The following is a 21766-nucleotide window of genomic DNA, read 5'->3' as shown; positions in this document are numbered from 1 at the left end:
ATATTCAGGGGTTGGAATGACCAAAAAGCTCATGTGGAGAACTTTCAACGTTTTATTCATTTCGCAAGTCGCAATAGTCGGTAATACATTCCATTTTTTTAGTTTCCATTAACGATTTTTTCTGCAATATTAGTATGCATTTTAATAAATGCGAATAGAAACTTTCTTCCTGCGTGTAAAAGTTTTATATTTTATACCAAATTAGTATAATTTGACAAACAATGTGGAGATTTCACTGCATTTTTGCTGGAGTGGACGCAAAAAGTAAATGGCGTACGGAAAATCCCCAATATTGCACACATTAGCGACTGTATAACGATGGAAAATTTCTGGTCATATGACATTGATGACTAGTGTAAACACTGCTTTATATCTTATTATAAAAACGGTAGAAATACAAGGAAATTTAGCTTATTTTTGAATATTTAGTCGAATATAGTCGTGAATCCATGTTAAATACATTTGTTAATTGCCACAGGACCAACATTTTTTAAGTATCTGGTTTTTTTGGTTATTGGGTATGGACTTCTAAAATACTGAAGTCTTATAGTTGGTAAAATTGAAAACCGAATATTTTTGACACTCACTGTACATACTTTCGTCGTTCTTCTTCGTCTTTCAGTTTTCTCCTTTAAATTTTTCTTACTGCGATTTTATAACTCAGAAATTATCACAAAATTCTGCACACTCAACTATATTAAAAACACAGTAAAGAAATCTCAACTTTGATAACTTCTTGCCTAACGCTAAATGCAAATTTAGAATAAACAATCTTTGTTTTTGTTGTTTTGGTGTGTTTACTTCCGTATTGCGAAGAAAACAACAAAAAATAAGAATGCCAATAAATAGATTTTTGGCCAAAGAATTCGCGTCTGTGACCAATGTGGGGGTAGGAACAACAAAAAACATATTTACTTTTAAATATTATATATTTCAATATTTTAAACAGTGATCAAATTCGTCGCTATCGGCGGCTTAATCTCAGAAGCAGGCCTGAAAATACTAATAAATTGTAAAAAAGTTTACTTTCGGTGTGAAATTTTTTGTTCGTTATAATAATGCTCGTTTTAAGAATTTGGATGGGTGCGCAAATCTTCAGGAAATTTCTGTGGGAACAAAAAACGTTGTTCGTTATAAACGTCGTTTCTTATAACCCATGTTCGCTAAAACCAAATTCTACTGCATAAATCTTTGTTTTAGAACATTTTCCGAAAAGTTTGCACCTTTTCAAGACCAAAACTGCCTGACTGCGTTCCAATGCTTTTGCGATGTATTAGAGAGTTCTTAATTACTGCCTTGTGCGTACCTCGCACACAGAATTTGGGAAAAGTCCAGTTTAGGACCTGCACTCGAGTCGCTTTGATTTTTGTTGTAACAACTTGTATTCGCTGCCCCCATACTGCCTGAGAAATAATCCGAAAGGTCTAAAAAAACCCCTACGGCACCATGTGTAGTGGTTGGAGCGTACGATAAATTTCGAACAGATCAGCCTATATTTTGTCCAAACTTAGTTTAAGTTCGAAGATGAGCCATATCGGTCTACTCCTTCAGATACCTCCCCCACAAAAGTTCGAAAATGTTCGGAAAAATTGTGCACACGATAATTATCGAAGGGAGAAACCGATTTGTTCCATACTTTTCGTTTCGTGATATCTTTACGGGACATCAGTTTCGAATATGGACTACATAGGTCCACTTCTTCGAGTTCTAAGTCATGCTTTCAAATCGTTTTGCTTATTTTTATAGCAACTTGTACTCGCTGCTACACTACGCTAATACAATTCCAAAATTTAGACTACGAATCCCTTTGTTTTTTATTGTAAAACCTTGTATTCGCTTTCCCCATTACAACAGTACATATTTTTTCAGGGGATATTCCTCTTCTTGAGATAATGCCCAAAAAAAACCTGCAGGCACCAACGTACGTAAGATAACCCTCGAAGGGGGAAACCGATTTGGATCAAACGTTTTACATCGTATTATATAGACGTCAGAAGTATTATGTGTTACTTCTTTTCTTTAGGTCCGAGGCTGAGGGTATATCCGTTTATTGTTGTGGTTTCGGTAATCATTAGACAACGGAATCCTATGCAAATGCATATATGGTTAGGATGGTCGTAGAGAAAATCTGATTAGACAGAAACTCGTTTTATCACAAAATAGAACGAATTAGGCCCAGAAATTTGTGCATATTTTCCATATCCTGCATATTTTGACATATTTGCATAAAATGAGCATATTCAAAACCACATTCAAGGATTTGTGGCCTAAGTACCGCACCGTAATGGCTGGGATTTGGTATTAAGTCTTCGTTGGGGTATAAAACTTTCCACCTGAAATTTGTCGGCATTGGTCCACGTCTTCATATAGAACTCTACCTCCCGATTTTCTCTATTTTGAAGGTACCACCGAAATGACTGAAATTTGGTATTTAGTCTTCGTTAGGGGTATAAAACCTTAGACCTGAAATTTGTAGGTATAGGCCCACTCCTTCATATAACCCCCATAAAACGGTACCTCCCGATTTGCGGTATTTTGAAGGTTGTGGCCTGGCCTCAATATTCCACCGAAATGACTGAAATTTGGTATTTAATCTTCGTTGGGGGTATGAAACTTTTCATATAAATTTTGTCGGTATAGGCCCACGCCTTCATATCGTCCCCATAGAACGGTACCTCATTATCCCACCGAAATGTCTGAAATTTGGTATTTAGTCTTCGTTGGGGATATAAAACCTTAGACCTGAAATTTGTCGGTATAGGTCCACGTCTTCATATAGCTCCCATAGAACAGTACCTCCCAATTTTCTGTATTTTGAAGGTTGCGGCCTCAATATCCCTCCGAAATGGCTGAAATTTGTTATTAAGTCTTCGTTGGGTGCATAAAACTTTCCGCTTGAAATTTGTCGGTATAGTTTCAGGCCTTCATATAGCCCCCATAGAGCGATACCTCCCGATTTTCGGTATTTTTTAGGTCGTGGCTGTGGTTATACATTTCTCTATTTTATTGACTTGTCTGATGAGAATTTTAAACAGAAAAAAATGTATACTTAAACATTTTTGAAGATATTATTGAAATATTTGTTGCATATGAAAATATGTAAAATGCATAAATTTTGCATATGGAAAAAAAATTTATGCATTTTGCTTATTTTTTGCATATGTTATATGTTTTGATTGCAATTTAATCAGAAGTCAAAATTATTCCCAACCCCAAAATTTGACATTAATCGGATCAAAAATAGGGGTTGCATAAAATATCGCTGTCTAGTAATCATGTATTAGCAAAGATTCAAATTTATTCGGAATGTCCATGACGTATAAAGTGTGGAATTCCCCGAAAACCATTGATTTAAAATCAATATATTTTATGGACATCATAAGCCGCTGTTACCAAGGCAGAATATGTCCTTTTTACTTGCAATATTATTTTTTATACCCTCCACCATATGGAGGGTATAATTAAATTTGTCATTCCGTTTGTAACACATCGAAATATTCATCGGAGAACCTATAAAGTATATATATTATTGATCAGCATAAAATTCTATGTCGATTTGACCATGTCCGTCTGTCCGTCCGTCCGTCCGTCTGTCTGTCTGTTGAAATCAAGATACAGCTCGCAATTTTAAAGATAGAGAGTCAAAAGTTGGTACAGAAGTTTTTATTACTTGCAGGATGGTTGGTATTGAAAATGGGATATATCGGTCCACGTTTTGATATAGCCCCCATAGAACGGTACCTCCCGATTTTCGGTATTTTTAAGGTTTTAGCTTCATTATCCTACCAAAATGGCTGAAATTTGGTACGTAGTCTTCTTTAGAGGTATAAAACTTTCTCCCAGAATTTTGTCGGTATCGGTCCAAACCTTCATATAGCCCCCATAGAACGGTACCTCCCGATTTTCGGTATTTTAAGGGTTTTAGCTTCATTATCCTACCAAAATGGCTGAAATTTGGTACGTAGTCTTCTTTAGGGGTATAAAACGTTCCCCCAGAATTTTATCGGTATCGGTCCACACCTTCATATAGCCCCCATAGAACGGCACCTCCCGATTTTCGGTATTTTTAAGGTTTTAGCTTCAGTATCCTACCAAAATGGCTGAAATTTGGTACGTAGTCTTCTTTAGGGGTACAAAACTTCCCCCCAGAATTTTGTCGGTATCGGTCCACACCTTCATATAGCCCCCATAGAACGGTACCTCCCGATTTTCGGTATTTTTAAGGTTTTAGCTTCATTATCCTACCAAAATGGCTGAAATTTGGTACGTAGTCTTCTTTAGGGGTATAAAACTTTTCCCCAGAATTTTGTCGGTATCGGTCCACATCTTTATATAGCCCCCATAGAACGGTACCTCCCGATTTTCGGTATTTTTAAGGTTTTAGCTTCATTATCCTACTAAAATGGCTGACATTTGGTACGTAGTCTTCTTTAGGGGTACAAAACTTTCCACCAGAATTTTGTCGGTATCGGTCCACACCTTCATAAAGCGCCCATATAACGGTACCTCCCGATTTTCGGTATTTTGAAGGTTTTAGCTTCATTATCCTACCAAAATGGCTGAAATTTGGTACGTAGTCTGCTTTAGGGATATAAAACTTTCCCCCAGAATTTTGTCGGTATCGGTCCACACCTTCATATAGCCCCCATAGAACCGTACCTCCCGATTTTCGGTATCTTAAAGGTTTTTTCTTCATTATCACACAGAAATGGCTGAAATCGTCTTCCAAGAGTTATAAAATATTCTAGAAGAGTATTATCAGTATAGGTCCACGACTTCCTACATCCCCATAGAAGCTTACTTCTTGATTTTCGGTATTTTTTTAGTTTTAGCCACATTCTCTTACCGAAATATAGGAAATTTGGTATTTAGTCTTCTTTGAGCCTAAAAACTATCCGTCAGAAATTTGTCGGTATAGATCGACGCTTTGAAATAGCCGCCATAGAATGGTGCATCAAATTGTTTTACCGAAATTGCTGAAATTTAGTATTAAGTCTTCTTCATACACGAAAGGAAACTTATTATTCCATTTTACTTCAATACAACTTGTGGTGGAGGGTATAACAAGTTCGGCCCGGCCGAACTTAACGCCGTTCTTACTTGTTTTGTGTTAAAAGTATTATTATTTATTATTGGAATGGAATTTCTTCTCCTTATTTATTTTTGCATTTCATTTATTCACGTCTCTTTGTAATCGTCGACACAAATAAGCGTCTAATGTATGACCACATTTAATTGAAACAATTATTTCGTTTTGTTTTTCACTCACAAGACGAACTAATACAGCACGAACGAATGGGAAATGCCATTAAAATATCCACAAGTGAATGAGTCACCTTTTTTTGTGTTCTCTCAAGCGATGACCTGATTATCAAGACATTGACACACTAATTGACTAAGTGAATAATAAAAATATCCATAAAAATTTTGATGTGATGGTGATCACGACGTTACTACAGTTAAGATAAAATTAAGCAAAGAATGCAATGTAATAATCAAAACTAATTAATTACTGTTATTTGAAATTTAGTTGGGAAACTAAGCCACTTAAACAAACGATACACTTTAAGGACATTCCAAAATATTTCACTTTCTCTTTGAGTATTTAGTTTTCACAATAAATTGGACCCAATTCAAAAGATTTTATTTTAAGGGGAAAGAGGGTTCGGAAAAATAAATGCTTTTGGTATGCAGAAATAGAAATGTGAATGCAAAGCAATGTTGGTAGTGGTAGTAATCCCTTAATGTGTCCTTTTGAACAATTTCCAACAATCATTTGGCTTTGAGGCACAAGAAATATTTTCACAATTGGTATTCTCTTCTCATACTGTGTCATGTCAAAGGCGGCAAGTTCAAGGTCATAGCCTGAACTTTTGTTACTTGAGAATGGTAAGGACGATGATGATGATGATGGAGAAAAAGGGAACCCATTCAAGTACATGTCTTTATATATTTCACAAAAGTCTCGAAAACTCAGACTCACATCTACACCAACACTACTAAATTGCAGAGGGCAGGTTTTGGCCCTATTCAATTGGTGGTGCATGTTGAGAAGAAGAAATGTTCTACAACTTATTGTTGGAATTTTTGTTTTCCATTGGTAGTACTTTTTTTGTTTAATTTAATTTCTTCTTCTTCTGCCAAACCCCCGAGTAGTAATAAAGTAAAATTACAAAAGACATGAGACAGCAGTAAAGGCTGGCAAAGAGAATGAAATGAATAGCCCAGTTTTCCAATTGCTCCCCAGTAGGAATCGTTTGTATTCGTTCGTTGCCTCTTGGCTTGGTTGTAAGCAACAGTTAAGGTAGTTCAAGTACTTGGAAATTCTGTCTGTAATCTTGACTGTTGGTTATTAATGATGACCATTTCTTCTTTGTCTCTATTGTTTTTCATTGTTACTTTGTGAGGGATTGGGTGCAATAAAGGGAGGAGATTCGTATCCAACAAATAAAGAAGAAAAAACTTTCCATCCGTCTAGACAAGACTTTGGCAACAAAAATAAAAATAAACTTCTTATTGTTGTTTTTACAAAAATAACCTGAACATATTGAGAGATGCAGAACAAAGGAAGGACAATTAATGAAAACCTAAACATTTTCTCTAAAGACATGATGAACATAGAAAATCTTACTGTTATTGTTAGAAATAAATTATGTGCTTAAAGTGGATGAAACGAGAAAGCTTAATTATAACATTGGGTTGCATTAAAGAATAAAAAAGTTTGAGGTCGACTGTTAATTTAATCTGTGGCCTTGATATTACCGCTTGGCAAAATAATGTTGTGTTCGGTTTGTATGGTATCTTGAATAAAAATCATTGTAATTAGGCTCATATAGACTGAGGTCAGATTTTAAAAACTATCATGGGATAGTCTTGAAATTAAGCGAAGACTTCTTTTGAAAATTTTTAGAGTTATCTTGAACAATGGGTTTTGGAGCTTATGGTCCATTATCTCAGGAAGTATTGGCTTACTCCGGAAATAAATTAAAAAATGTAAATGAGGCCCAAGAACAACCTACTGAAAAAAGAATCAAAACGATGCGAGACTTACTTTTTCCGAATTTTGTGTGGGAGGTACCCGAAGGAGTGGACCGATATAGTCCATATTCCAACCAGATACATGACTGGATGAAATAATACGATGTACAAAGTCTGTACTAATCAGAAACTCCCAACGAGAATTATCTTGCGGATTTGCCATTTTGGTTGGTGCCGTCAGGATTTCTTGGAGCTTTTAGGCCAATATCTCAGGAAGTATGGACTTTCGCAAAATTGTATCGTCATAAAAGGAGTCGCAAGGACAACCTACTGAAAAAAAAATCAAAACGATCTGAGATGTGCTCTTAAACTTCACTTCATCCGAATTTTGTGTGGGAGGTACCCCAAGGAGTGGACCGATATAGTTCATATTCGAACCCGATCTATATCTGGAAGGAATAATACGAAATTTTGAACTTTTGTGAGGGAGGTACTCGAAGGAGTGGACCGATAAGGCCCCATCTTCGAACTTTAACTAAGATTGGACAAAATATGACGGTACCTAAAATTTGGTTCGAATTTGTTGATCCGTTCGAGAATTATCGTGCGCACCAACCAGTTAGACAGACGGGCGGACATGGCTAAATCGACTCCAAATTGTCTGAAGCGAAATTTGTCCAAACATACACTGAAAGAAAAAGCTACGTAATATGAATGAAATCCTACGTTGTATCAATGAAATTTGTCATTGATTTTGATCTAACGTAGAGCTTGATTGAATAAATGAAAAAAGTTTCATTGAGTTTCATTGAAGTAAAATTAACGAAATTGTTCATTAATGCAATGAAACTCCTTCATTTATCTAATTTCAAAAAAAATCATTTATTTAATGAAACTGTTTCATTCATTTTTAAAGCAAACCAAACACATCGAATATATACATTTTTCGCCATTTTTTTTTTAAAAAGATGTTTGCGTACTACCCATTCTATTTAGTTTGAATTCAAAACATACATATTTTTTAAATTTATAGAAATTAAAAGTTTCATTGCATTAATGAAATTCGTTTCGTTTATACAATGAAACCAAAAATCATTGAATTTTAAATAACGTAAAATTTCATTGCCACCTTGGTGCAATGGTATGCACGCCCGCCTTGCACGCAGAAGGTCGGTGGTTCGATTCCCCGGCCAGGCAACATCAAACATTTTTCAACGGTGGCAAAATACCCCTCAGTAATGTTGGCGACATTTCCTGAGTATTTCAGCCTTGAAAAACTTCTCTATAAGTGGTGTCTTAGGACACGCCGTTCGGACTCGGCGATAAACAGTAGGTCCCATATCATTGAGCTAAATATGAATCGGGGTGCACTCATTGATATGAGAGAAGTCTCCCTTGTCCCGTATGGGATGTTGTGGAACAATGTTGTTGTTTTAAAATTTCATTGCATGAATGAAACATTTCATTATATTAATGGAATGTTTCATAGAATCAATGAAAAATAATCAATGAAACCCGTTCATTCATACAACGAAGCATTTTCTTTCAGTGTACTTGGGGTCTAAAACCGTTATTTCGAGGAGGCACATTTTTTGTCTCTAGCCTAAAGGCTGAGGGTATAAAGAAACACCTCTAAAGTTGACGACCCCGCAAACGTTTTAAGGACATTGATCTGCTAAACTGCATCTGGAATGTTCGCACTCTGTATTGTACATTGGCAGATGTACATGAAAAATATAAGGCCGACACCACTGTCATACTGGAAATACGATGTATTGGGAAAGGCGTCACAGCCTAAAGGTGACGCACTGTGTTACAGCATGAGTTTGTTTGCGGATTGGTAGTTGGTAGGATGTTATAACATCTGGTCTCCAGCTTCACCTCACAGAAAGAAAGACTTGCTACAATCCGGAAAAAAGGACGAGCAGATCAAGGACGAGCAGATCAAAGATATATTTTACTAGCGCTTAAAAGAAACATATGACCGTTATCCTGATCATGACATTAAAATGCTTCTAAGCTATTTTATTGCCAATATTGGAATGGAAATATCTTTGGCCCAACAGTCGGGAAATTCAGTCTCCACAGTGAAACATCCGACAAGGGCTGATAGACTTCGCAGCGGCAAAAACGTAGTTATCAGTACCAGATTTAAGCATCTCAATATTGGAAGGGGGGAATATCTTTGACCCAACAGTCGGGAAATTCAGTCTCTACAGTGAAACATCTGACAATGGCTGATAGACTTCGCAGCGGCAAAATCGTAGTTAGCAGTACCAGATTTAAGCATATCAACTTGGCTGTCTCCAGACCTGAAAACAAGAAATCAAATTGATCACGCAGATGGAAGACATTCATCGAGCGTGTTGGATGTACGTTCGTTCCGAAGCAGCAAAGGTTCGTACCCAAATAAAGTATGAATAGACACATCACGAAAGTTGGACACCGGTTAGCTGCAATCAGAACAGATAGCGGTCACAGCATTTCCAGTCAACTGACCCAATTGTTTAGTAAACACTCCTCCTTCCGATAACATATCAGCACAGAGGAAAAGTTTTGTCCACTCAATGCAAACAGCCACGAAATCCATACTTGCGTACCAGAGGCCTCCACCAAGGAACCCATGGTATGACCAAAAGTATCGTGCTGCTAACGTAGAGAAAAATGCGGCATATAGGGCAAATATACAATCAATAGCAACGCGTGGCGCACGAGAGAGGTATCGGAAGAATAGGAGAGAGGAAACACGTATTTTCCGCAGGAAAGAGAGATATTGAATATATACCGCCCGGCCAAAATGGGGTAAAGACAGCAATAAACCGGCTGAAGAATAATAAGGCAGCAGGAGCCGATGGATTGATTACCAGCCGAGCTGTTCAAAACCGGAGGCGACACACTGATAAGATGTATGCATCAGCTAGTTACCACCATTTGGCACGTAGAACTCATACCCGACGATTATAATCTGAATATCCTGTGCCCCGTCCACAAGAAAGGAGATAAGTCTTATTGTATCAATTACCGGGCATAAGTCTGCTCCCTATTGCGTAAAAGATAAAAGTATATTTTTGCCTTCTGATTAATTGCAATCGAAACATATGACTTATGCAAAATGCATAAATGTTGCATATGCAAAAAATAATATGTGAATATGCAAAATTTTTGCATTTTACATATTTTCTTATGCAACAAATATTTCAGTAATAGGTACAAAAAAACAAAAGTCAATAAAATAGAGAAATGTATAACCACAGCCACAACCATCAAATCAAATTTAGTTATTTCGGAACGATATTGAGGCCACCACCTTCAAAATACCAGGAATCCTACTGTTCTATGGGGGCTATATGAAGACGTGGACTTATACCGACAAATTTTAAGTGGAAAGTTTTATAGCCCCAAGGAATACTAAATGCCAAATTTCATTAATTTCGGTGGCGTATTGAGGCCACAACCTTAAAAATTCCGAAAATCGGGAGGTACCATTCTATGGGGGCTATATGAAGACGTGGACCTGTGTCGACAAATTTCAGGTTGAATATTTTATGCGGCCAACGAAGACCAAATACAAAATTTCAGTAATTTCGGTGTTATATTGAGGCCACAACATTCAAAATACCGAAAAACGGGATGTTCCGTTCTATGGGGTATATGAAGACGAAAAATTCCAGGTGGAATGTTTAATACCCCCAACGAAGACGAAATACCAAATTTCAGTCATTTCTGTGGGAAATTGAGGCCACAACCTTCAAAATACCGAAAATCGGGAGGTACCGTTCTGTGGGGACTATATGAAGGTGGGGACTATATGAAGACGTGGACCTATACCGACAAAATTCAGGTGGAAAGTTTTATACCCCCAACGAATACTTAATACAAAATGTCAGCCATTTCAGTGTACTGTTGAGGGCACAACCTTCAAAATATCGGAAATCGGGAGGTACCGTTCTATGGGGGCTACATGAATACGTGGACCTATGGGGACAAATATCAGGTGTAAAGTTTCATTCCCCCAACCAAGACTTAACATTTCGGTGGGATATTCAGGCCAAAAGTCCTTGCATATGTTTTTGCATATGCTCATTTTATGCAAATATGTTCGTAATTCGTTTTATTTTCTGATAAAATGAGTTTCTGTCTAATCAGATTTTCTCTACGACCATCCTAACCATAACAATAAGGTGTTTTTCCTTCTTACAGTGATTGCGTTGGCAAGGCCATAAGAATGAGCGGTGATGAATCAGCTATAAAGACATATAAATACGGGCCGCATGGCGGTACACGCTGAACTGGAAAGCCAAGGCTTCGATGAAGTAAACAAGCAGAAGACGAGACGAGAAATCTTTTCCTAGATCGGGTTATAAGACAAATGTCTTTTAGAGGTCCACCTAAGTAAGTAATTAGGCTCACATAGACAATCTGTGGTCAAATTTTAAAAAAATATCAAAAGAAAGTTCTTAAAATTAAGCGAAGAAATGAAACAACAAATTTATATTGTGCAATAAAAAATTGAAAACAACATGCGAACTTCATGTGACATTCCTACGTGCAATACGCCATTTCTTTGTCCACTTAATACTCCCTTTTCAGAGATAAATTAGGATTCCAGGTGATCTGCAACACAATGATGCTATTAGATAACTTATCTTGGGTATAGTTAATTAAATGTAATTTTTTAAGCCTAAGTAATTTCTATTAAAATAGTATTTGTATTTTATTGTTGTGTTTTTATAAAACCATGACCTACAAAAGCAAAACTGAACACGGACACAATAATAATACGCCAGACTTACTATTACCATTAGTGCGTGGAGTGTGATGAAGAAAGAAGAAGCATATCAATAATAATCATGAAATCTTGAGAAAAATATTTATACGCTACCATGAAGAATTTAAAGACTAAATTAAAACGTAGCAAATAATTTCAGATGAAAACATAAAACAAATAAAAAGAAACGATATGAAATGGAAAGAGACCACAAGAGAGGAAATGAAGTGCCAAGTTAATGACTTAAGTTGAAATTTTTATGTTGTTAATATGGACATGTCTGCACATAATATGTATTAAAACCTTTATTAAAGTCCTGTCTAGTCACAGCTCTAGATCTACGATGCAGACATGACAATAACTTCTTAAAGAAAAAAGTCAAAACATCAGGTCAATAATTTGGCTAATAAAACTTTTATATGCAAATCACGTCATACGTTTTGGATTATCTCTTCACCTTTTGCGTGTCGTTCTTGCTTCATACTGGTATGGAGGAAACGTTAACAGCTTTTCTTTCATTCTTTGAAATTCTTCTTCTGCTCTTTATGTAGTCGCCGACATTTAACGACCATAAATTTTATTCTTACCAACTACCATGGTTGTTGGTCTTCGGTGGTGTAAGTTTTTTTATTTGTTTTCATTCTCTCTCTGAATATTGCCTTTTCGTCACATTCGTCTTTATTCTTTTTTTTTCTGTTGAAACATCATCACCATCAATTTCATGTTAACGTTTTTTATGACTTTTAGGGTTTTACTTTTTTAAACAAAGTTTCAAGATATGGAGATATAAGATACACAAGTATTTGTATTTATATATTGAAGTGTTTATATAGTGTTTGGTCACACCTTGGGATGGGTCAAGTATGTTTTGTTTTCATCATTTCGGTATGAGAAAGAAGAACATGATATCCAATACAAAATCAAAACATAAAATAATAGATAGATCTACAACCAGGGACGTACGGAGGGGGGCCCTGGGGGCCCGGACCCCCCACCCCCTTCTACCGAAGAGACAAATGCGGCATATAGGGCTACTTTACAATTCGTAGCAACGTCTAGCGCACGAGAGAGATATCGGGAGAAAAGGAGAGAGGAGAAACGTCTTGAAACGATGGAAAAGCGGGATGTACAGGAACCAGAATGAAAATTCCGAAAATTCTAACAAAGAGTCCAGCAAGGTAATTTGGTAACTGATACATATAGTGTGCTCAGCATATGCAAAGAACATTTTTCAAAACTGTTGGTATCCAATAGCAGCGAAGACGACGTAGATACCACAGACGCAATCGCAGAAGATGGTATTCAATGTATACCGCCCTGCCAAGATGAGGTAAAGACAGCAATAAATCGGCTGAAGAATAATAAGGCAGCAGGAGCCGATAGCTTACCAACCGAGCTGTTCAAAACCGGAGGCGACACGCTGATAAGATGTATTCATCAGCTAGTTAGCACCATCTGGCAGGAAGAACGAGTACCCGACGATTGGAACCAGAGTATCCTGTGTCCCGTCCACAAGAAAGGAGATAAGACTGTATTCTCTAACTATAGGGGCATAAGTCTACTCCCTATTGCCTACAAGATCGTGTCAGGGATATTGTGCGAACGACTAAAGCCTATGGTCAATGAGATAACTGGACCATACCAATGCGGCTTTAGACCTGGAAAATCCACCATTGACCAGATATTTACCCTGCGGCAAATCCAGGAGAAGACCCAAGAGATGCAGATCGACACCTACCACCTTTTGTCGATTTTAAAGCAGCCTTCGACAGCCCCCTACGTTCAAAAGTATTCCAAGCCATGTCTGAATTTGGTATCCCTGCTCATCCGGCTGTGTAAAATGACTTTAACTGACGACGAAGATACCACAGATCCTCGGTTAAAATAGGAATGAACCTCTCCGAAGAGTTTTGTACCAAAAGAGGTTTCAGACAAGGAGACAGCCTTTCGTGTGATCCCTTCAACATCCTGCTGGAAAAGGTTATACGAGAGGCAAACGAAGTGGCACAAAAGTGCACAATCTACACCAATACCCACATGTAACTGATACCCTTAAGAAGGTCGAAGGAGAATCTGCTAAAGTGGGTCTAGCGGTAAAGGGTGAGAAGACCAGTTGTGTGGAAGTTGGTTCCTATAATTTTGAGGTAGTAAAGAGAGAATTGGAGGTCTTTTCTTAGTTCGGCCTATGGAACAAATGTTCTGTAATGGGCCAGCTAAGTAAGTAATAACCGGGTCTAACCGGGTTTTTAAATCTCGGTTTTCGGGTTGAAAAACCGGCGAACCGGATCCGCCGCCCATGAAAGTTGTATTTTTCCGTAATCAGCGCAACAAAACCCACCTTCCGACAAAAATTAAAAAAAAATCGGAGAGTTTTCGTTGCGGTCGTTCCCGTTGGGCTTTCGAATACACATGTGGGTTAAATGGGTCATTTTTGCATAAAATGACTCTAACATGGAATAACTCTATACCTTTTTCAGATGTAATATATAATTGTTCCAAAAACATCCCAGACGGGACAGGGGAGACTTCTCTCATATCAGTGCACCCCGATTCATATCAGCTCAATGATATGGGACATACTGTTTATCGCGAAGTCCGAACGGCGTGTCTTACGACACCACTTTATAGAGAAGTTTTACATGGCTGAAATGCTCAGCAAATGTCGCCAACATTACTGAGGGTTATTTTGCCACCGTTGACAATTTTGATGTTGACTGGCCGGGGAATCGAACCCATGACCTTCATGTGTGTGAAAATAAATTGGAATTTAAATTGGAAAATTTAATTTTAGCAAAGGCGCACACCAATAACAGGGTGATTATGAGATGACATTTTAAATTTAAATTGGACAAATTTAATCACAAATTCCAATATAAGGTGAAATATTAAATTAAAATTGGACAAATTTAATTACAAATTTTAATACGCAAATTTGCTGATGTGCATACTGCTGGAACCACTGTTCAAAAACGGTGATGGGTGCGCCGGCGGAATAATTTTTTTTGTAATCAACATCGAAAATGCCTACAGGCCATGAATGTCGGATTTTTCTATATCTGTTCAGAGGCTGGTAAACAATTATTTGATATATCCCCAAGAGAAAATTTGATGAAGTTTATATATTGTTTGGCCCACTATTCAAAAACGGTGCCTCGTGCGTCGATGAAATAATTTTTGTCGGAATCAGCATCGAAAATACCCCTAGGCCATGTATTTTGGGAAGATCAATGCTTATTAAAATCTTGGAAAAAAATTTATTTGTATGTACACCCAATGAACCTCTCGAAGTGCATTTCCTGTTGGGCCCACTGTTCTGAAACGGTGGCTCGTGCGTCCGCGGGATAATTTTTATTGGAATCAGCATCGAAAATACCTCTAGGCCATGTATTTTGGGAAGATCAAAGCTTATTAAAATCTTGGAAAAAAAAAATTATTTGTATATACACCCAACTTGCAGAAATGCATATTTTGTTAGGCCCACTATTCCGAAACGGTGGCTCGTGCGTCCACGGGATAATTTTTATTGGAATCAGCATCGAAAATACCTCTAGGCCATAAATTTTGGGAAGATCAAAGCTTATTAAAATCTTGGAAAAAATTTATTTGTATGTACACCCAATGAACCTCCCGAAGTGCATTTCCTGTTGGGCCCACTGTTCTGAAACGGTGACTCGTGCGTCAACGGGATAATTTTTATTGGAATCAGCATCAAAAATACCTCTAGGCCATGTATTTTGGGAAGATCAAAGCTTATTAAAATCTTGGAAAAAAAATAATTTGTATATACACCCAACTTGCAGACATGCATATTTTGTTAGGCCCACTGTTCTGAAACGGTGACTCGTGCGTCCACGGGATAATTTTTATTGGAATCAGCATCAAAAATACCTCTAGGCCATGTATTTTGGGAAGATCAAAGCTTATTAAAATCTTGGAAAAAAATAATTTGTATATACACCCAACTTGCAGACATGCATATTTTGTTAGGCCCACTGTTCTGAAACGGTGACTCGTGCGTCCACGGGATAATTTTTATTGGAATCAGCATCAAAAATACCTCTAGGCCATGTATTTTGGGAAGATCAAAGCTTATTAAAATCTTGGAAAAAAAATAATTTGTATATACACCCAACTTGCAGACATGCATATTTTGTTAGGCCTACTGTTCTGAAACGGTGGCTCGTGCGTCCACGGGATAATTTTTATTGGAATCAGCATCGAAAATACCTCTAGGCCATGTACTTTGCGAAGATCAAAGCTTATTAAAATCTTGGAAAAAAAATTATTTGTATATACACCCAACTTGCAGACATGCATATTTTGTTAGGCCCACTATTCCGAAACGGTGGATCGTGCGTCCACGGGATAATTTTTATTGGAATCAGCATCGAAAATACCTCTAGGCCATGTATTTTGGGAAGATCAAAGCTTATTAAAATCTTGGAAAAAAATTATTTGTATATACACCCAACTTGCAGACATGCATATTTTGTTAGGCCCACTGTTCTGAAACGGTGGCTCGTGCGTCCACGGGATAATTTTTATTGGAATCAGCATCGAAAATACCTCTAGGCCATGTATTTTGGGAAGATCAAAGCTTATTAAAATCTTGGAAAAAAAATTATTTGTTTATACACCCAACTTGCAGACATGCATATTTTGTTAGGCCCACTGTTCTGAAACGGTGGCTCGTGCGTCCACGGGATAATTTTTATTGGAATCAGCATCGAAAATACCTCTAGGCCATGTATTTTGGGAAGATCAAAGCTTATTAAAATCTTGGAAAAAAATTTATTTGCATGTACACCCAATGAACCTCCCGAAGTGCATTTCCTGTTGGGCCCACTGTTCCGAAACGGTGGCTCGTGCGTCCACGGGATAATTTTTATTGGAATCAGCATCGAAAATACCTCTAGGCCATGTATTTTGGGAAGATCAAAGCTTATTAAAATCTTGGAAAAAAAATTATTTGTTTATACACCCAACTTGCAGACATGCATATTTTGTTAGGCCCACTGTTCTGAAACGGTGGCTCGTGCGTCCACGGGATAATTTTTATTGGAATCAGCATCGAAAATACCTCTAGGCCATGTATTTTGGGAAGATCAAAGCTTATTAAAATCTTGGAAAAAAAATTATTTGTATATACACCCAACTTGCAGACATGCATATTTTGTTAGGCCCACTATTCCGAAACGGTTGCTCGTGCGTCCACGGGATAATTTTTATTGGAATCAGCATCGAAAATACCTCTAGGCCATATATTTTGGGAAGATCAAAGCTTATTAAAATCTTGGAAAAAAACTTATTTGCATGTACACCCAATGAACCTCCCGAAGTGCATTTCCTGTTGGGCCCACTGTTCTGAAACGGTGGCTCGTGCGTCCACGGGATAATTTTTATTGGAATCAGCATCGAAAATACCTCTAGGCCATGTATTTTGGGAAGATCAAAGCTTATTAAAATCTTGGAAAAAAAATTATTTGTATATACACCCAACTTGCAGACATGCATATTTTGTTAGGCCCACTATTCCGAAACGGTTGCTCGTGCGTCCACGGGATAATTTTTATTGGAATCAGCATCGAAAATACCTCTAGGCCATATATTTTGGGAAGATCAAAGCTTATTAAAATCTTGGAAAAAAACTTATTTGCATGTACACCCAATGAACCTCCCGAAGTGCATTTCCTGTTGGGCCCACTGTTCTGAAACGGTGGCTCGTGCGTCCACGGGATAATTTTTATTGGAATCAGCATCAAAAATACCTCTAGGCCATGTATTTTGGGAAGATCAAAGCTTATTAAAATCTTGGAAAAAAATTATTTGTATATACACCCAACTTGCAGACATGCATATTTTGTTAGGCCCACTGTTCTGAAACGGTAGCTCGTGCGTCCACGGGATAATTTTTATTGGAATCAGCATCGAAAATACCTCTAGGCCATGTATTTTGGGAAGATCAAAGCTTATTAAAGTCTTGGAAAAAAATTATTTGTATATACACCCAACTTGCAGACATGCATATTTTGTTAGGCCCACTATTCCGAAACGGTGGCTCGTGCGTCCACGGGATAATTTTTATTGGAATCAGCATCGAAAATACCTCTAGGCCATGTATTTTGGGAAGATAAAAGCTTATTAAAATCTTGGAAAAAAAATTATTTGTATATACACCCAACATGCAGACATGCATATTTTGTTAGGCCCACTGTTCTGAAACGGTGACTCGTGCGTCCACGGGATAATTTTTATTGGAATCAGCATCGAAAATACCTCTAGGCCATGTATTTTGGGAAGATAAAAGCTTATTAAAATCTTGGAAAAAAAATTATTTGTATATACACCCAACATGCAGACATGCATATTTTGTTAGGCCCACTGTTCTGAAACGGTAGCTCGTGCGTCCACGGGATAATTTTTATTGGAATCAGCATCGAAAATACCTCTAGGCCATGTATTTTGGCAAGATCAAAGCTTATTAAAATCTTGGAAAAAAAATAATTTGTATATACACCCAACTTGCAGACATGCATATTTTGTTAGGCCTACTGTTCTGAAACGGTGGCTCGTGCGTCCACGGGATAATTTTTATTGGAATCAGCATCGAAAATACCTCTAGACCATGTATTTTGGGAAGATAAAAGCTTATTAAAATCTTGGAAAAAAATTTATTTGTACATACACCCAATTCCCAACTTGCAGACATACATATTTTGTTAGGCCCACTATTCCGAAACGGTGGCTCGTGCGTCCATGATATAATTTTTATTGGAATCAGCATCGAAAATACCTCTAGGCAATGTATTTTGGGAAGATCAAAGCTTATTAAAATCTTGGAAAAAAAAATAATTTGTATATACACCCAACTTGCAGACATGCATATTTTGTTAGGCCTACTGTTCTGAAACGGTGGCTCGTGCGTCCACGGGATAATTTTTATTGGAATCAGCATCAAAAATACCTCTAGGCCATGTATTTTGGGAAGATCAAAGCTTATTAAAATCTTGGAAAAAAAAAATTATTTGTATATACACCCAACTTGCAGACATGCATATTTTGTTAGGCCCACTGTTCTGAAACGGTGACTCGTGCGTCCACGGGATAATTTTTATTGGAATCAGCATCAAAAATACCTCTAGGCCATGTATTTTGGGAAGATCAAAGCTTATTAAAATCTTGGAAAAAAAAAATTATTTGTTTATACACCCAACTTGCAGACATGCATATTTTGTTAGGCCCACTGTTCTGAAACGGTGGCTCGTGCGTCCACGGGATAATTTTTATTGGAATCAGCATCGAAAATACCTCTAGGCCATGTATTTTGGGAAGATCAAAGCTTATTAAAATCTTGGAAAAAAATTTATTTGCATGTACACCCAATGAACCTCCCGAAGTGCATTTCCTGTTGGGCCCACTGTTCTGAAACGGTGGCTCGTGCGTCCACGGAATATTTTTTTTTTTTGATAGAGCATTGAATGACCATCAAGCCCATGTCTTTCAATAGATTCTAGATATATTCAGATTTTGGTAAAAAATTATTTTTTATATTCCCACTACGAAAACTGCTAAAGGGAAATTATTGTGGGGCCCCCCACTTAATAATGGGGAGGGGTTCGTCCACGGAATATTTTTTTCTGGATAGAGCATTGAATGACCATCAAGCCCATGTCTTTCAATAGATTCTAAATATATTCAGATTTTGGGAAAAAATTATTTTTTATATTCCCACTACGAAAACTGCTAAAGGGAAATTATTGTGGGGCCCCCACTTAATAATGGGGAGGGGTTCGTCCACGGAATATTTTTTTCTGGATAGGGCATCGAATGTCTATTAAGTCCATGTCTTTCAAGAAATTCTAAATATATTCAGATTTTGGAAAAAAAATTTTATATACCCACTACGAAAAGGATAATTAAGTTGTTACAGAAAGTTGTTTGTTAAGTCACTTTGTTCTCTGTTAACTCTCTCTTCATGAGAACTTGCTAGTAACCAACCACACCATATAATGGTTTGCGATCGAGTTATCGTGTCGGGTTTTGGCTCATTTGTCTAAGAGGTCGGTACAAACGCAGTTTTATAGCAGAGGATTGGGTTCAAATCCCCGAGGAGGTGAAAGTCTTTCTATTTATTTTTTGTTTTGTTTTATTAATTAACAAATTTTATTAAATATGCAGAAACCCTTTAAAAACCTCAAACATTTTTTTTCACAAAAAATAACAATTTGCGATTGCGTGGAGATACATAGGCCGAATGAAACTTTGTAAACATGGACTGACAAATTACAGACAATACTATGACGAAATGCAAAAATTTGCGAAAATATCCGAGTTTTACGTAAATATTTGCAACCATTTGGCATTATGTGGGTTAAAAACCGATTTTCGTAATTTTGGATGAAAAATTTAAACATGTGATACAAATTTAATCATTTATGTTATATCTACTTACATACATATGTATGTATATAAATTCAGGACTTTATTAGGAATGTACTAACAGTATTTTTTCAATCAAAAACCAGCACATTGAAAACATTTATACACATAGGTACATACATACATACATATAAAATCCTCCAAACTTTTCCCCATTTTAAAGAACGCCCGATTCCAAGAAAACTATGCGTTCTAGAGAAAAAGGGTATTTTATATAAAATGCTTAGAAAGTCACGAAATTATCATTTTCAAATAAAGTTTTAAGTTTTCTCGAAAAAAATCTCGGCGCTAAGTGAGTTAACCCACTTTTTGCGAGAAACCTTAAAATTGTTTATGAAAATTATATTTTAAGACTTTTTTAAGTATTTTTTATGAAATAACTTTTTTCTCTAAAACGTATAGTTTTTCTGCAATCGGGCCTTCTTTTAAAAACGCCAAAAACTTTGAAGTGTAATATAGGTGTATCCTTATTAGAGTTGGGTAATCTAGTTCCTTGTACTAGTTCCAAAACGTATGAGTAACATCATGAAATATAACGTGTGATGTTAAGTATACGCAGTTTGTTCAAAGAAAAAATGTGGGCCATTGGAACTGCGAAGTGAACTATATAGTTCCATATAGTTCCTTTGGCACAACTCTAATCCTTATATGCCAATCCCTTGGTATTTGATTAAGAAAATACTCTTACTAGGTACCTATATTCCTAATAAATCCCTGGCTTTATACGATTCTAACATGTATGATTAAACTTTTATCGCATATTCAAATTTTTCATCAAATGTCGAAAATTACAAAAAAGTCGAGTTTTTTTAATAGCTTGGGTTTTATCCCAATTGTGGGCAAATGCTTTATAAGCATTAAATGATAGATAACGGACAATACTATAACAAAATGCAAAAACCCACAAAAATATTCGAATATACCAGCGTTTTACGTAAATTTTTGAAATCATTTGTTGTGGTGTTTAAACGACCAGAGGCTTTAAACATAGTACACGTTGACAAAAAACAATGATAGTCTTCGAGGTCTACATATTTCGTTAATATCAAAGTCTAGTTGAATATGTACATATGTAATTACTTTCCTAATTTGTAAATAATACTTTACATCTTGCATTTCAATTTTTTAAGCTAAACAATAGTTTTTATTTACTGAAAAGGGTTGACTGTCATTCAAAACTGATATGTAGTGGTACCGCCCTTTAAAAGATATTTTGTGTTACGATCTGTGATGTCTGTTTGCTCCAGAATTCTCTTATTTGCCTTTTTCTATACTTAAAAGTTTCCATAGCTATTTTTAGCTTTTGTGTTTTTATTATCTTCTCTCCTTCTCTCCAACCAAAAATGATGCTTAAAAGCGCGGGAGAAAATTGGCTTTTAAAAAATAGTATTAGGCTTAGACTGCACATGTTTACTATGTGCATGTGTATAATACCTACCCCTAAACGTAATAAAAAGAAAGATGCAGTGCTAATAGTATACGTTTAACTCAGTGTCGATAAGGAGCTTGCGTAGCTGAAGTGGTTAAGAGTCTGTCGTTGCAGTCTGTTGGTCTTGGGGTTCAAATCCCTGTGGAGTTTTG

The 21766-nt window shown here is 36.7% G+C and overlaps 1 protein-coding gene and 1 long non-coding RNA gene across 5 annotated transcripts in view; both read right to left on the bottom strand.

Moving 5' to 3' along the window:
• LOC141389330 (uncharacterized) overlaps positions 1-752 on the bottom strand; it is a 29659-nt gene extending 28907 nt beyond the window's left edge. Inside the window, exon 1 of the long non-coding RNA XR_012409023.1 lies at positions 588-752. This is a non-coding gene — a long non-coding RNA (uncharacterized lncRNA). The remainder of the gene's footprint in view (positions 1-587) is intronic.
• The window catches only part of Bicra (BRD4 interacting chromatin remodeling complex associated protein), a 370087-nt gene that overhangs the window by 321028 nt on the left and 27293 nt on the right, over positions 1-21766 (bottom strand). The gene's annotated exons all lie outside the window — the stretch shown is intronic.

This window comes from Musca autumnalis, unplaced genomic scaffold (genome assembly GCF_047663935.1).
Source record: "Musca autumnalis isolate F117 unplaced genomic scaffold, ASM4766393v1 scaffold_1, whole genome shotgun sequence".
In the NCBI taxonomy this organism is placed as follows: domain Eukaryota; kingdom Metazoa; phylum Arthropoda; class Insecta; order Diptera; family Muscidae; genus Musca; species Musca autumnalis.
This window is presented reverse-complemented; position numbering and strand designations above follow the sequence as displayed.